The 18,497-nt window shown below is 37.0% G+C and overlaps 1 long non-coding RNA gene across 1 annotated transcript; it reads left to right on the forward strand.

The window, feature by feature from the left end:
• The first annotated feature begins 5,174 nt into the window (after positions 1 to 5,174).
• On the forward strand, positions 5,175 to 7,897 carry LOC120739613. Its single transcript, XR_005697251.1, has 3 exons — positions 5,175 to 6,169; positions 6,252 to 6,881; positions 6,975 to 7,897. It is a non-coding gene; the product is annotated as an uncharacterized LOC120739613 (long non-coding RNA).
• Positions 7,898 to 18,497: the final 10,600 nt, after the last annotated feature.

Below are 18,497 nucleotides of genomic sequence, written 5' to 3' on the forward strand. Positions count from 1 at the left end.
TGCTTCACACTGTTAAATATGCAGTCACACATAAGGTTGTATTATTACAGTGAAGCACCTGGTGTTACAAGATAAAAATATTCAAACACATTCCCACCTGTGACTCATCTCTGCTGTCATACCACACCTCCCAACACAGAAAAAGACCGAGTCTGGTCTCACAGTGTTATCAGAACACAATGATGTTCACAGCTGCTCTCATCAAACTGTCTGCAGCTTTGCTCTGGTTTGGAGGTATGTTTCATCGTGATGCTGAAGACCAGATAACCTGTGTCTTCAGCTTTAATCTAATGCTAAAATTTCGTGGTGTTCATGAGGCACTGTATCATAATTTGATTTTTCACACCTACAGGTCTAACTGATGGGAGTGATGTCTCTCAGACTCCTCTGCTATGGAAGTCAGAGGGTCAGTCTGCCACAATGACCTGCAATCACACTAAGAATTTTGATTACTCTCAGATGTATTGGTATCAACAGCTGCCAGGACAGAAAATAAAGCAAATTGTTTTCACAGCTCCAAAAATTCAGCATACTTATGAAAGTGGCTTCAGTGAGGAAAAGTTTCCAGCAACAAAGAGCAGTTATGAGACTGGATCTTTGACAGTGGAGAAGCTGGTGCCTGGAGACAGTGGAGTGTATTTCTGTGCTGTGAGTAAACACAGTGATGCAGGTGGATTAAAGAGCTGCACAAATACCCAGACTATGGTTTCACAATGAACTGAAGACATCAGCGTGTTTAATTATCTGTAGGGGGCGCTCAATGCTCATTGTTCAGATTTACAGTCATACTAAGCAATATCTGCAGTAACAATGGGTATGCAATCATAAAACTCCTCTGCAATCTGGAAGCATAATTTTCTTGTACTGCTACAGTCAGAATGAACAGAAAAATAAGCATAAATACACAAACAAATCACAACATTAATTTTGGACAAAGAGGAAAGTATACTTACCTTCAGTGTTAATTGTACGATATTTATGCTCACACACCCCTCACGATATATAAACAAACTTTTCGAAATTGCCTTCCAACAACACACGTGAAATAAAAAAACAACACAGGAAACAATGAAAATGAACTTTGACACTTTCTACTGATTTACCTGAAAAAAATGTAATTAAATTGGATAGCTGTTTGTTTTAAGAAGGAATGTGCTTATCATATTGTTGTTCAAGATCAGAACTGACCACATGTGTTGTATCAGGTCAGTTAAAGCCTGATTCCCCAGAATTTTAAAGAGACGCTTGCTTCAGTTGAGCAACTCTCACGTCACCAAACTCAACCAACCGACTTCACAGAATGTCACACACTGTGACAGTGACACACCTACCTGCAACTCTTTATAGCTGTGTAACTACACTGGTAGATGAATGTGACTCTCAGTTTTAGAACATGACTATTATTGGACACAGTCTGCTCAGCTTTTTGGTATTTGTGCTCTGGATAAAAGGTAAAATCCAATATTATTCTAACAGTCAGAAATGAACAAACTTTATGAAGCTGTCAACTGCATGAGTTTAAATGTCCACCTATGTAACTAGTACTGTTATACACACAGGTCTGACTGATGGAAGTGATGTTGAACAGACACCCTTACTGTGGGAAAGGGAAGGTCAAAGTGCAACAATGTACTGTAATCATACAAAGGATGCTACTTATCGTTGGATGTACTGGTTCAGACAGCTGCCTGGAGAAACCATGACACTAATTGTGTTTGCAACAACGGGCAAAAAAGATGATGAGCACGACTATGGGAATTTCAAAAAAGATAAATTTTCTGCCAATAAGCCTGTTGTTGAGAGTGGGACATTCACAGTGAAGAACCTGAAGCCAGAAGACAAAGGATGGTATTTCTGTGCTGTGAGCCAACACAGTGATACAGACACAGCAGAGAGCTGAACAAAAACCTCTGGGCAAAGTTCCCATTGTCTGCAACCTCAAGTACAACCACACCATGTCTCTTTAACAGACAGAAAGAGTATTTTGCATTAACCCACAGGATGAGTGGATGCCACTCACTGCAGGGACACGCCTCCCTGTAAGTCTTCATATTAGCCTAACTACACTAAAAACTGTACAAGACTCTTAGCTGTAGATCATGACTATTATCAGTCACAGTCTGCTCAGCTTGGTGGTGTTTGTGCTCTGGACAAAAGGTAAAATACTCTAAGATCAGTAGATATCCCAGAAATGTGACAGCATTTGGGAAAAAGGATAACCGCAAGATGTAATATATACACTTGTGTAACTTATGTTCTACACACAGGTCTGACTGATGGAAGTGATGTTGAACAGACTCCCACACTTTGGGAAAGGGAGGGTGAAAGTGCAACAATGCAGTGTAATCACACAAAGGATTTTACCTATAGGTATATGTACTGGTTCAGACAGCTGCCTGGAGAAACGATGACATTAATTGTGTTTGCAACAACTGGGAAAAAAGATGATGAGCACGACTATGGCAATTTTGACAAAGAGAAATTTTCAGCCAGCAAGCCTGTTGTTGAGAGTGGGACATTTACATTAAAGAACCTGAAGCCAGAAGACAAAGGATGGTATTTCTGTGCTGCGAGCCAACACAGTGATACAGACACAGAAGAGAGCTGAACAAAAACCTCTGGGCAAAGTTCCCATCATCTGTAGGGAAACCTCAAATACTGCCACACAACACTGTGGAACTGCCAAATACAATTCTTCATATATCTGTTAGACCTGTTGTTTCTATTGCAGTTTGCTCAGATCACAAGAATAATCACTGATGCTATACTGGAAGTTCATTACCTTACATTGCATTACAAATCACAAGATACGCTCTTATGTTACCTTTGTAGTTATGCTAGAATGTATTTCTTTTATTTTAGAGTTGTTGGAAGTCCTGTAAAATATGTCCCTCTGTTTTGAGGGACAAATCTTGAAGCTCTTTAAGGCAGATAGAGTGAGCTGCACGGCATCATAAAATTCCCTAGTCTCTTCACAGAATGTGCAAAACACAACCTCTCATTTGATGATTTGTTTATGTTCCAAATTTTAAACCGTCTCACACTTCTGATCTGCACTGCTGCCTGCAGTTTAAACTCAAAACACAGCTGTAGAGCCTGGGGACAAATTTACTCATCACTTCCCAAGAGTGATGTGAAAAGCTGAGCCCAAAGCTAGACACCAAGGTCTAACTATGTTCTGCTGATGTAACACATCCATGCAAATGTTAGTTATCTGACCGTACTGTTTTCGGCACTCACAAACAACACAGTGATCCAGTAATTTTGGTATCAGTACAAAAGTGACTGGGATTACAGGGAAATAGTACATGGTTATTACCCTAGCCTGTGTCTTATCATACATATTGAACCATTTTGGAAAAAACACATCTAAAATGAACTGTCAGATCAACTTAACATTCAGCTATGAAAACATAATTTTGTTTCAACATTTCTTGATTATGACAATTGAAGTACTCCAACTAGTATACAAGTCTGATTACTAAAAATAAGACATCAATTTCTTGCAACTTTCAGTTTTATATTTATGAAAGACCAGCCTTCACAGCAGATATTTTAATATTTCAACTGATAGCATCATAAACTTTTCATAATTCTTTATCTTCGTTAACTGACTGATTCTGAAGCCAATTTTAATGCTTTGTTCAGCTCAGAACTTCAAGCCTGGCCCACTGAGCTAATCAATGTGACTGATCTGTATGTAGGGGGAGCTCCTGTACAGCTTTTATCTATGCATTTTACTTGACGTGTGAGCAGATTTTTTTTCTCACACCAATTTATAGGATCAAAGAACATCATACATATCATACTACCTGTTTGAAATTCTTCTTATCTCTGTAACTACAGTAAACCAACAGAGAACATGACTGTTACTGGATGCGGTCTGCTCACCCTGTTGGTATTTGTGCTCTGGATTAAAGGTAAAGTTTATAAGGTGACAACATTTATGAACCTGTCATTAGTTGAGGGTAAAATATTGTAAGATCAGCATTTATATATTCCAGCTATCAGAAGGCGACAACTGTCAAGTGCAAGACTTAAAAAGTTTACTTGATTAACTTTAACTGTTGTACACACAGGTGGTACTGATGGAAGTGATGTCCAACAGACTCCCATACTGTGGGAAAGGATGGGTGGAAGTGCAACAATGTACTGTAACCACACAAAGGGTGATGTCTATTTCCAGATGTGCTGGTATAGACAGCTACCAGGACAATCTCTGGAACTAATTGTGTTCATAAGTATAGCCAAAAATGGTGATGACTATGACTATGGAAATTTAAGCACAGAGAAATTTTCGGCCAGCAAGTCAGTTCCTGAGAGTGGGACATTGACAGTGAAGAACCTGGAGCCAAAAGACAGAGGTTTGTATTTCTGTGTCGTGAGCAAGCACAGTGATACAGACACAGCAGAGAGCTGAACAGGATCCAGTTTCCATTATCTGCTCTACTTAAATAAACTTCAAGTATGTATGTACACACACTGTCTCACAGTAATGTGACACTCCCACGTGTATCTCTGCATATATCACACCCGCTGACAGTTGACTGTGGTTTCTATTTCAGTTTGCTCAGAATGCAGTGATGATCACAGCTGCTCTGATCAAACTCTCTGCAGCTTTGCTCTGTATCGGAGGTACTTTACAAGTTGTTATTTTACAGTAAAAGCTGCTATGCTGTTTTTTTAGTTAACATATAGAAAAGTTGTTGGAGGTCTTGTTACATGATGTGACTTTTTAATTCTCAGGTCTAACTGGTGGGAGCGATGTCTCACAGACTCCCCTGTTGTGGAGTACCGAGGGTCAGTCTGTCACAATGAACTGCAGCCACACTAAGGGGGTTGCATATCGACAGATGTATTGGTATCAGCAGTTGCCAGGGAAGGGAATGAAGCAAATTGTTTTTACAACTGCATACAGTACTCACACATATGAAAGTGGCTTCAGTGAGGAAAAGTTTCCAGCAACAAAGACCAATGAACAGACGGGATCTCTGACAGTGGAGAAGCTGGTGCCTGGAGACAGTGGAGTGTATTTCTGTTCTGTGAGTGAACACAGTGATGCAGGTGGATTAAAGAGCTGCACAAATACCCTCTACAGACAGCACACTGATAAACTAAAGATATCAGTGTCTGTAGGGGGAGCTCTGTACCTGTTACTGATGTCAGGACTTGGTTAGGGTTCAGCATTCCTTTTTTAATGATCTAAGATAAGAATGTCTTATTGCAGTTACACTTTATTTATTTACAAGCTAATTTATCTATTTCAATGTTTAACACAGCAACTTTAATAAAATGTTATACTACATCTGAGTTTTACTTTATGTTTTTGATAGTTTTTTATGAATAGTCACAAGCAGACAAGTACCTGAAAAGGGAATTTTCTGTGAATAAAGGCCACATTTATTTGGATTGTGTTGTACAACTAGACACACGGCCTAATTGAAACTGCCTAGTATTAAAATTGTGCATGGTAGCAGTAATGATTTACCTCATCATGCTTAACAGCTCCCGAAAATATTTCAGTGTAAGAGTAATCTTTAAAGAAGATCAACATGAACTCAGCTCTCATCATCATCATTATCATCATCATCATCCATTTCTTGGTTCTCTGTTTCTGGTATTTAAACCTGCTTTAGTTCCATGATATTCGTTTTAGATGAGTTAGTATCAACAGCTTTCAGGGAATAGTGCCTTTGAAAACGAGAGAAATAAGTGTACAGCAAACTGGCCGACTGCTATAACATTACAATAACAGTTGGTTGCTATATCATTATATTTATATACTTTATAACACACTGATAAGAAAAAGTGGGGGAACTATCACTCAGCCAAATATTTTTTGAGTTTTGAGCACTGATAGACAGTGTAATGAATATACACTACACATAAACGGTTTATTCCATTTAAGGGTACACAGAAAAACCTACACTGCTGCAGGAAGAACCTGCAAACACCCCCAGCTGACCAGGAGAGTCAAGCCAGAAACCTTCTTGCTTCAATACTGGCACATTCTGTTGCTTACCTTCTTGGTATCATAATTTTTGTCTCCTCCCCTTTAAGTAACCCACAGCAAGTGTTCAGCCTCTCACTCAGTGCAGATACAAAGAGGAACATAAAGACATTATGATGAGAATCATCACCAGGATCATTCTTCTGCTTCTCTGCTTGTGTAGGTTTGAAACTGAACTTATTGCTCACAACTGGCATTTTTCCTTTGGTTCACTTTATATTGCTTTTCACTTTCACCACAGGTCCTTCATTGTGCACAAGAGTTCAGCAGGTTCCATCATCAATATTAGGAAGTATTCATGGTGAAACAAGAATCAGCTGCAACCATTCAGAGAGTACATACAACGTAATATTGTGGTACCAGAAGCCAAGGGGTGACTCTGCTCTTAAACTGATTGGATATATTTTATATGGAAACCCAACCATTGAGGATGGATTCCAAGAATCTTTCAAAATTAGTGGAGATGGGTCAGTAAAATCACAGCTTGAAGTGGAGAAACTCAAAGCTGAAGACAGCGGTAGTTATTACTGTGCAGCTAGTACACACAGTGAGCTAGTTAACGTCTTGCTTTTACAAAAACCCTACATGATATTACGCCACATAAATAAGCAGCGAGGAAGAGCGCACCTGCATCTAGCTGCTGTTTATGGCAGGAAATCACCAGTGATATCAGCCATAAAACCATCTCTTCCTGTGTTAGCCCACACAGAAGAATGCATTGATGATGAAGTGACACACATAATGTAGATCCCGCCTCTTCCTTTACATTCAGGCAGCTCTGTTCATATTCGTCACACCTTTGTTTTCATCAATGTAAGGATCATGATCAGACTCATCATCCATTTTGGAACGCTGTCGTTCTGTTTAACAGGTATCTTCAATTCAAACTTACAAAATCTTCTTAAAATATTTAAAGTTTTTTGTTACCTCTAAAGCTTTTATTTTTTGAACTTTTATTCTGCAGAAGTCCCAAAATCTGGCGTTCATCAGACTCCAGCTGCCCTCATTAAGGCCCCAGGAGAGGAAATCCAAATACACTGCAACCATTCAAACAATAAATTTGATATGATACAGTGGTACAAGCAGTCTCCGGGGGAAAAATGAAATGATTCTACTCGGTTATGCACGATTTACCTATACAGCTGTTGAAGATGCATTTGAAAACATTTATAAAGTGACAGGTGAAGGAAGTAAGCTGTCAACTTTTCACATTCCAAAGCTGAGAGAGTCTGTGGACAGCGCCATGTATTTCTGTGCTGCCAGCGCTGCACAGTGTTGCATCTACTATCCTTCTTCAACAAAAACCTTCTCTAATGCAGACAGCAGCAGTTATTCTGGAGAGCACCAAATAAACCACATATCAGTGACTGCTCACACAGCTGTCATGCCATGAAACAGCTATAATTATTTCATCCTTTAGGGAGCACTGTTGCTCTCCACATTGTTTGAATTATGATCATTCCTCATTATGAGGAAACAATACAAGACACTTAAACACAGCAGGAGTTCTCTAGAAAGAAAAAGACGAGCAATAGAATCAAGAATAATAGAAATGGGTAGAGAAGAAGAAAAAGCAATAGTGACAGGAGCATTGAGGAGACTGCTTCCCTGTTAGCTCCTTCCTTTCTCTGTACTTACATCCTGCCCCACCATGCAACAATCATCTGTTTCATTCACCCACAACCTCAGCTTTTCTTTCCCTTTCCTCTATTAACTTCAGCCAGTTCCCTTCCCTTTCTAGCCTTAGCCCAGGACTGTGTTGTGATCCAGAAATAGCTGTGCATATGTTGTACCAGAATTTTCTATTAAGGATTTACTAACAGATAAGACCTAATACAATAACAATGTTTTGACTTTACTTAAACTCGGGCTGTGTATTTGCATTGCACCGTACTTGTGTATTGCTAGATCCCACAGTACTAGTGTTACTAATAGAAGCATTAATAAAACTCTTTAATTTAACCATTTTGCCTCCCTGTCTCCTTTTTTTCACCCAGACACTTTTTGTTACTTTCCCTCATACTCTGGACCTTTTTAGGGGAACATATCAGTGTGTGTGTGTGTGTGTGTGTGTGTGTGTGTGTGTGTGTGTGTGTGTGTCTGCTCCCTAAAATTCAATATCCCAGTGATCAGTATCACAGCTCAGTCTCACGCACCTGTAACATTTTCCTTTATGGTGTGGGAGTATATCTTTCTTAAGACCTTAATACTACATCAGGCTGACACCCTGACAGTGGGCTCCACCCACAGAATGAAGTTTTACTCAAAAGCTAGTTTACTCAGAAAGCTTGGAAATCCCAAGCAGAACTGAAAACAAAGCATCATGATTTTTCTGCTCCTGAGCGTCCATTTAAACTCTATTCTAGTTTCAGGTAAATACCATAAATGTGCTTAATGGTTTAGGACATGATTGTACAGTACTATTATTATAACAGTATATAAGTTGCATTTTTAAACACATCATTTTAGGTTAACTCATTGTTAATACATTGTTTCTTACTTTTTGATGTTGGTCTGTTCAACAGGTTCCTCTTTCAGTGATAAAGTCGACCAGACTCCAGCTAACATTTACACAAGAGGAGAAGATGCTAAAATCTACTGCTCACACAGCATTACAAACTATAACCGAATCCTCTGGTACAAGCAGTCAAAAACACAGCTACAACTACTCGGACTTTTATTTTTAGGTAAAGGTACTATAGAGCCTGGAGTTAATGTGACGATGGATGGGGGTGCAAATGAAAAAGAGAACTGCACATTAACAATTAAGGACATCGAACTGAGCAGCAGTGGAGTGTACTTCTGTGCTGCTTATTACCACAGTGCTGCACATCACTGCACCTCAATACAAAAACCTATCAAACTTATGTTCTTAATCTTTTTAATACAGCCTCACACCTGGAATCAGCCATTAAAACCAATGTTGATCAGATATTATAACAGAAGGTTCCCTATAAACAACTATGCAACATTTGAGCTGCCACTTCCTGTAATAAAGGCCAATCTCAAATGGCAAATATATCTGTGGAGGATTATTATTGGCTGTTGACTATGAATAAAACAACTTAAAAAACAAAAAATCGTTTTAAGATACATTAGCTAAGTTTTACATGTTTAACCATTTAAATACACAAGACTTATATTTCTTAAAGTACTAGAAAATTAGTGATTTAATTATTTTAAATACATTGACTAAGATGAAGTAACTTGGTTGGTTAGTTGGGTCTCTCTAATTAATAGGAGAGTTTCCTCTACTAGTGTAACCTTGGTTGGGGTGCATGTCCTCTCATGTCCTGTCATAAGGTGGCAGTATATCTTTGAGTTTCTCACTGAACCAGGTGTGTGAATTGGTGGTTGTGAATGGCACAATCCTTTAGATAAAAATAAACCTCAGGATATAATAGGACTCCACCCCCCAAGTGATGAATTGACATAAGAGAAGTTAGACGTAATCGGCACAACTAAGAACATCTGTGATAGCAAGGCATCATGATTATTCTACTCCTCTGCATTTATTTTAAATGTAATCTAGTTACAGGTAATGTCATGAACGTGTTAAATATATTTGATGAGCATATTATACACTGCTACTATTATGACTGTATGCCACAATTTTTTATGTAATTTTTCATTTGTACTTATATATTTGTCTTACTTTTGCTTGGTGTCTGTTCAACAGTTTCCTCTTCAAGTGATAAAGTCGACCAGACTCCAACTAATATTCACACAAAAGGAGAAGAAGCTAAAATTTACTGCTCACACAGTATTCCAACCTATAACACAATCCTCTGGTACAAGCAGTCAGAGGAAACCCTACAATTGCTCGGACACCTGCGTTTTGGCACAGGTACTCCAGAGACTGGAGTGAATGTCACAATAGATGGGGGTGCAGAAAAAGAAGAGAACTGCACATTAACGATCACGGATCTCAAAGTGAGCAGCAGTGGAGTTTACTTCTGTGCTGCTAGTTACCACAGTGCTTCACATCACTGAACCACAATACAAAAACCTATCAAATATGTGTTCTTAATCTTTTTAATACAGCCTCACACCTGGAGTCAGCCATTAAAACCAATGTTGGTCTCACAAAGATCAGATATTATAACAGAAGGTTCCCTATAAACAACTATGCAACATTTCAGCTGTCATATCCTGTTATTAAAAACAATGACACAACCTTCCTACATGTATCATGTTCACCTTACTGACTTAAGTTTGTGACAATTTTTTAAGTTTACTGTAACTTAAAATATTTTTTAACATTGTAAAAATATATATTTTTTCCTATTATTATCTAATACAACCAAATGAGTGATAAGATAGAAGCCAATCTCCAATTGCAAATACATCTGTAGAGGATTATTATTGGCTGCTGACCATGAATACAACAGCTTAAAGAAGAAAAAACAAAACATTTTATGAATTATTATTTAAGTTTAAATACTCAAGACTTATATTTCATAAAGTACTAGAAAATTAGTGATTTAATTATTTTAAATACACTGAATAAGGTGAAGAAACTTGGTTGGTTGGGTCTCTGTAATTAACAGGAGAGTTTCCTCTACTAGTGTAACCTTGGTTGGGGTGCATGTCCTCTCATGTCCTGTCATAAGGTGGCAGTATATCTTTGAGTTTCTCACTGAACCAGGTGTGTGAACTGGTGGTTGTGAATGGCACAATCCTTTAGATAAAAATAAATCTCAGGATATAATAGGACTCCACCCCCCGAGTGATGATCCACTCATAAGAGGCAGGCAAAAGAGAAGTTAGACGTATCTGACACAACTGAGAACATCTGTCATAGCAAGGCATCATGATTATTCTACTCCTCAGCATCTATTTTAAATGTAATCTAGTTACAGGTAATGTCATGAACGTGTTAAATATATTTGATGAGAGTATTATACACTGCTCCTTTTACAATTTTATGCCACAAATTTTGATGTAATATTTTGTTTTGTAATTATATATTGTATCTTACTTTTATTGGTGTCTGCTCAACAGTTTCCTCTTCAAGTGATCAAGTCAACCAGACTCCAGCTAATATTTACACAACAGGAGAAGAAGTTAAAATCTACTGCTCACACAGTATTCAAAGCTATGAAATAATTCTCTGGTATAAGCAGTCAGAGGAAACTCTACAGTTGCTTGGATACCTGCGTTATGGCACAGGTTATCCAGAACCTGGAGTGAATGTGACAATAGATGGGGCTGCAAATGTAAAAGAGAAATTGCACATTAACGATCACGGATCTCAAAGTGAGCAGCAGTGGAGTGTACTTCTGTGCTGCTAGTTACCACAGTGCTGCACATCACTGCACCTCAATACAAAAACCTATCAAATATGTGTTCTTAATCTTTTTAATACAGCCTCTCACACCTGCAATCAGCCATTATAACCAATGTTGGTCTCACAAAGATCAGATATTACAACAAAAGGTTCCTTATAAAAAAAACCAATGCAACATTTGAGCTGCCACTTCCTGTAATAGAGGCCAATCTCGATTGTTAAATATATCTGTAGGGGATTATTATTAGCTTTTGACTATGAATAAAACAGTTTAAAACAAAAAAAACAACTTTTTAAGATATATTAGTTAAGTTTTAGATGTTTAACCATTTAAATACACAAGACTTACGTTTCATACAATACTAGAAAACTAATGATTAATTATTTTAAATACATTCACTAAGATGAAGAAACAAGTTCACTTTCAAAGATTTGTGAAATCAGACCTGAAAATTCTGAATTAGTGTTGGACTTTTAATGAACCAACATCTTATACTGCATTAAAATGTACAGCTATTATAAAACCTTTAATCATTTTGAATTACTACAACAAATGGTGATTTGTGATGATTTGCTTCCTGTTGTGTAAGGGTGGTATGCTTTTGACCATAGAGCTGCAGACGGGAAGTTGAATGGTTTGGTCTGTGTCATTAACAGGAGAGTTTCCTCTCCTAGTGTAACCTTGGTGATTGCACATGTATTTCTTTTTAGGGTGTGTTTAATTTGTGTGGATTATAATGTAAATTTATGTTGCATACTAGATTTTGCAATGTTATTTTATGATTTTACCCTTTTATTTTATTATAAATTAGTAATTACTTTATTGTCACTTACTTAAATTTATAATTTTATGTATAATATTCAAGTTATTTCTTATGGCATTTTGTAAGGTCACTTTGGTTCTTACCCAGTGTTTACGGTGGGACTGTTTATGGTGTGACAGGTCCTTGTGCCTTGTGCATTGCAGAGTTGATGTAAAATGTTCAGTCCTGCTATGTTGGTGTTTATTTTAGATAATTTCTAAGCATTTTAAACTATAGCAATACACCCACAGCCTGGAGAGTCTGGAAAACAGTCTACCACAACCAAAAATCAGGGTTACATTAACTTAAAATAAGATTGAAACACAGCACCATTTAGACTGATGTTGAATTCATCATTGCCTTTGCAATATACTTCTGTGCTTCTTAATTACTACAGCTGCTTCATAATCCTGCAGCTTAATACAAAAATATCCCTCTGAAGTTTTCATCTATTCTTCTCACAGCTCAAGACACCTGTAACATTTCCTGTCATAAGGTGGCAGTATATCTTTAAGTTTCACAACCAACCAGGTATGTGAATTGGTGGTTGTGAATGGCACAATCCTGTATATGAAAATAAACCTCAGACTATAATAGGACTCCACCCACTGAATGATGATCTGCTCATAAGAGGCGGACATAAGAGAAGTTAGATGTAATCGACACAACTGAGAACATCTGTCACAGCAAGGCATCATGATTATTCTACTCCTCAGCATCTATTTTAAATGTAATCTAGTCACAGGTAATGTCAAGAGTGCTTTAAATGCATTATATTATATAGTTCTTTGAGTATTATACACTGCTACTGTTATGACTGTATGCCACATTGTATGATGTAATTCTTCATTGGTACTGTGTCTTACTTTTATTGGTGTCTGTTCAACAGTTTCCTCCTCAAGTGATCAAGTCAACCAGACTCCAGCTAATATTTACACAACAGGAGAAGAAGTTAAAATCTACTGCTCACACAGTATTCAAAGCTATGACACAATCCTCTGGTACAAGCAGTCAGAGGAAACTCTACAGTTGCTTGGATACCTGCGTTTTGGCACAGGTTATCCAGAACCTGGAGTGAATGTGACAATAGATGGGGCTGCAAATGTAAAAGAGAAATGCAGATTAACGATTAAGGAATTCGAACTGAGCAGCAGTGGAGTGTACTTCTGTGCTGCTAGTTACCACAGTGCTGCACATCTCTGCACCTCAATACAAAAACCTATCAAACACACTTGTTTTTCTCTATATCTCTATATTACAGCTCACAGCCTCTCACACCTGGAGTCAGCCATTATAACCAATGTTGGTCTCACAAATATCAGATATTATAATAGAAGCCTCCCTATGAGTAGCAATGAAACATTTAAGCTGCCACATCCTGTGATAAAAAAGCACTCTTTAATATTAAAATTGTCTGATTTCATTGGGGGGAACATGTCATCATAAATTTCCCGTATATGTCATTTTCTCTTTGTTTTCACATTGAGTCGAGTCTCTATAATCTCTAAATAGTTTTTGTTGGTTTCCTGTAATCTTGAATGCTTTTAATCAACCCATTACTAAAGACTTAATACTTAATAAAGATCTAATACATTAACACATGCATACATTAATTTCTCTGAAAAAAAACCCCACTCTATGATGACGCCATTACGATAGTTTACCATTAAAGGTTTTTGTAAAAGAAACGGTTATTAACGTTCAAAGAAAAGGAAACTGTAAATGTGCTGGTTATATTGTAAAGCTACATGAATACCAGCTCAGTGCTGGAGTGTAAAAAACCTAAAGCTGTTTTATAACTTAAATATCGCTACCTTTGGTAAAAGACCAGTTGTGACAGTGTTAACAACAGGTAGATACCAGCATAGATTAAGATGGAAACACAATAACAAGTAGATTGATGTTCATTCAGTCAGAAAACACAACATCATGATCATTTTCTTGCCTGTTCACACCCCCTTGTACCTTTAACATTTCCTCTCATAAGGTGGCAGCATATATCCTTGCTCAGAATTCTATACTGAGCAAAGAGTGCGCATTTGTAATAGTTTTTGACACAGTGATGTTCATGATAGTAAATTCAGGACATAATAAGTGTCCACCTGCTGAATGATAGTTTGCTCATGAGAAAGTTTCTTCATTGATGAGAAATAATCGACACAACTAAGATCATCATGATCATTCTACTCCTCAGCATCTATGCTAACATCCTAGTTTCAGGTAACGCAGTGGATATGTTCAATATATTTTATAATAGTATTATACAATGTTACTGACATAACTTTAAGCTGCATTTTATAATTCTTGTCTTTTCAACAGGTTCCTCTGTCAGTCATCAAGTCGACCAGACTCCAGCTAACATTTACACAACAGGAGAAGAAGCTAAAATCAACTGCTCACACAGTATTCAAAGCTATAACACAATTCTCTGGTACAAGCAGTCAGAGGAAACTCTACAGTTGCTCGGATTTTTATTTTTAGGTAAAGGTACTATAGAGCCTGGAGTTAATGTGACGATGGATGGGGGTGCAAATGTAAAAGAAAACTGCACATTAACAATTAAGGACGACATTGAACTGAGCAGCAGTGGAGTGTACTTCTGTGCTGCTAGTTACCACAGTGCTTCACATCACTGAACCTCAATACAAAAACCTATCAAACTTATGTTCTTAATCTTTTTAATACAGCCTCACACCTGGAGTCAGCCATTAAAACCAATGTTGATCAGATATTATAACAGAAGGTTCCCTATAAACAACTATGCAACATTTCAGCTGTCATATCCTGTTATTAAAAACAATGACACAACCTTCCTACATGTATCATGTTCACCTTACTGACTTAAGTTTGTGACAATTTTTTAAGTTTACTGTAACTTAAAATATTTTTTAACATCATAAAAAATATATTTGTTTCCTATTATCATCTAATACAACCAAATGAGTGATAAGATATTAATAGAGGCCAATCTCTAATTGCAAATACATCTGTAGAGGATTATTATTGGCTGCTGACTATGAATGCAACAGCTTAAAGAAGAAAAAACAAAACATTTTATGATATATTATTTAAGTTTTAGATGTTTAACCATAAAAATACTCAAGACTTATATTTCATAAAGTACTAGAAAATTAGTGATTTAATTATTTTAAATACACTGAATAAGACGAAGAAACTTGGTTGGTTGGGTCTCTGTAATTAACAGGAGAGTTTCCTCTACCAGTATAACCTTGGTTGTGGTGCATGTCCTCTCATGTCCTGTCATAAGGTGGCAGTATATCTTTGAGTTTCTCACTGAACCAGGTGTGTGAACTGGTGGTTGTGAATGGCACAATCCTTTAGATAAAAATAAACCTCAGGATATAATAGGACTCCACCCCCCGAGTGATGAATTGACATAAGAGAAGTTAGACGTAATTGACACAACTGAGAACATCTGTCATAGCAAGGCATCATGATTATTCTAGTCCTCTGCATTTATTTTAAATGTAATCTAGTTACAGGTAATGTCATGAACGTGTTAAATATATTTTATATATTTTATGCCACAATTTTTCATGTAATATTTTGTTTGTATTTAAATATTTGGGTCTTATTTTTGGTTGGTGTCTGTTCAGCAGATTCCTCTTCAAGTGATAAAAATGTCTGACATATCTCTGTTTTACCATGAATACTATCACAACTCAAAATCCCACGTCTTTCAGGTTGGGATGTAAATACTTTTTTACTACTTTTGCAATTTTTCTGTATGCCACCATACTACATTTTCAATAAACAATCAAGTGGGATTTAAGTGAAGTGGCTTTCTGATTTAATTCAAGAGATTAAACAAAGGCGCTGTTACAGTCTTGTTCTATACATAGTACCTGATTTCACATCATCAAATGCTGCGTGTCTTACGTTGAGATGCTCTGCTTGGCCTTTACTGCAGCCACCTTCAGCTGTCGTTTATTAGTGGGACTCTTGGAGACAGGGGAAGAAAAACTGAACATAATGCACATGGGACACGGGACTATCAAAATAAAACAGGATGTAAGATTAAGACAAATAAACTTGACAGATCTAAACAGGGAAATAACCGTGGAGACAGAGAGGTAAAAAACAATTTAGACAAGACTGACTCTCACAGGAGATGCTGAGGACAAGAAAGGAGACAAATATGATTAAACAATAAATCATTAACCAGAAATATAGATAAAACTCAAAGGTACGAGAAAGAACTAAACTCAAGATTAAGAAATACAGAGCTTGAATTAAAATAACCTCTTAAATGCAGAAGAAACAATCACAATAAATACAAAATGTTGGGTCCCAACCAGGACCATGACAGATAAGGAGTGGTTTCTCTCCTGCTCCATATTTTTATTTTCCCATCACCTTTTATTTATCTGTCCAAACATTTTTTTCACAACTGTGTGGCCTCCTTTAGATTGTTTCTGGAAAAGTTTAAACGGTGCGTCTTAAATTTACTTGTTGTCTTCTGTGGTCATTCAGGCCTTTTCATGTTGCTGAGATACATTCCCTCCTTCTAACAATGTACCAGACTGTTAATTTGACCACTTTGGGCATTTTCTTTACTAAGCCCCTTGAAATAAAGCTGAAAGTCTGCACTTTAATCGCCTGTTTGGCTTGAAATACAGCATGGTTGTGTACACATATAAACCTACAGCAAGTGTATCAATGTCAACATTGTAGCAGTTCATGATTTAACAGACAAAAATAATAACTTCACTCTACAGATGTGAGTGCAGCTGCTAAATGGACCTGTACTTTATCAACTAAAGACTGTTAAAATCAGTGCAGTTTGCTTCCTTACTGCTAGTTAGCAAAGGGGTTCATATCACTGCTCGTCAGTACATAATCTTCCCAAACACCATAACAGAGCCCCGTCGTAAGGGGGCAGTATGTCTTTACCTTTAACGCTGAACCAGTTTTGTAAATTTGTGGTCAAGGTTGACACAGTGATGATTACAAAGCTAAGTTGAAGATATAGACTCCGCCTGCTGAATGATAGCTCACTCAAAAGGAAGATTACAAAGAAAGAAGGGTGCAAATGATCAGCACAACTGGGAAAATCTATCATAGCAAATCATGATTATTGTACTCTTAACTATTACTTTTTCGTCTTTTTTCTTTCTTCTTCTTGTTTCAGGTAATGCCATGGATATGCTGATTGTATTATAGTATGACGCAATGCTAAGATTTTAACTCTTTAGCTGCATTTTTTTTTTACATACATTTTAAATTTAGATAATTTCAAGGCTTAATCTTGCATAATCTGTATTATCTTTGGTTGATGTCTGTTCAACAGGTTCCTCTGTAAGTGACCAAGTCAACCAGACTCCATTTAATGTTTATGCAAAAGAAGAAGAAGAAGTTAAAATGCACTGCTCACACAGTATTCAAAGCTATGACACAATTCTCTGGTACAAGCAGTCAGAGAAGCAGCTACAATTGCTTGGATACATGCGCTATGACAAGGGTTATCCAGAGGCTGGAGTGAATGTGACGATGGATGGGGATGCAAGACAACACAAGAACTGCACATTAACGATTAAATATCTCAAAGTGAGCAGCAGTGGAGTGTACTTCTGTGCTGCTTATTACCACAGTGCTGCACATCACTGCACCTCAATACAAAAACTATCAAACACATTTTTTCTGTATTAAATCTCTATCAACGCTCACAGCATCTCACACCTGGAATCAGCCATTATAACCAAAGTTGGTTACAGAAAGATCAGATATTAAAATAGAATATTTAAACTGCCACATCCTGTTATATTAAAAAAAAAAATCCAATATTTAAAATATCTGTAATGTTGTATTCAAATGTGAGCACAGATTGTGCATATCACTTTGAAAACTCAATGGTTTTGTGGAAATCATAAAATGAAGACAGGCTTTTGTTGTTTTGCTTCTATTCACATGATGACATTACAGGTTTGTACCGAGTGTTGTGTAGGGCTAATTTAACGGGTTTAATGTTTTAACAAAACGAGAAAGGACTCAAACAAAGCACAACTTAAAGATAGTCCATGTTTTCCTAATGAGAGAATTCCATCAGAGGTAGCAATAATGCAAATGCTACCACATAATGAAAGTGAAACATAGTATCAACTAGATTAATGTTCAGTGCGACCTGGTGGTCACAAAGCTCAGGATATAATACGACTCCACCTGCTGAATGATGATTTGCTGAAAAGTGAGTCTCCTCAGCACAACGGAGGAGATCTGTCACAGCAAGGCGTCATGATTATTCTACTCCTAAGCTTTCATTTTAAATACATTCTAGTTTCAGGTAATACAATGAATTTCTTTATTATACTTTAAAATGATACAAAGCTATTATTAAAACTGTATATCTGTATAATTGCATTTTATAGTAATGCTA

This window comes from Simochromis diagramma, unplaced genomic scaffold, assembly GCF_900408965.1.
Source record: "Simochromis diagramma unplaced genomic scaffold, fSimDia1.1 OVJJ01000304.1, whole genome shotgun sequence".
In the NCBI taxonomy this organism is placed as follows: Eukaryota; Metazoa; Chordata; class Actinopteri; order Cichliformes; family Cichlidae; genus Simochromis; species Simochromis diagramma.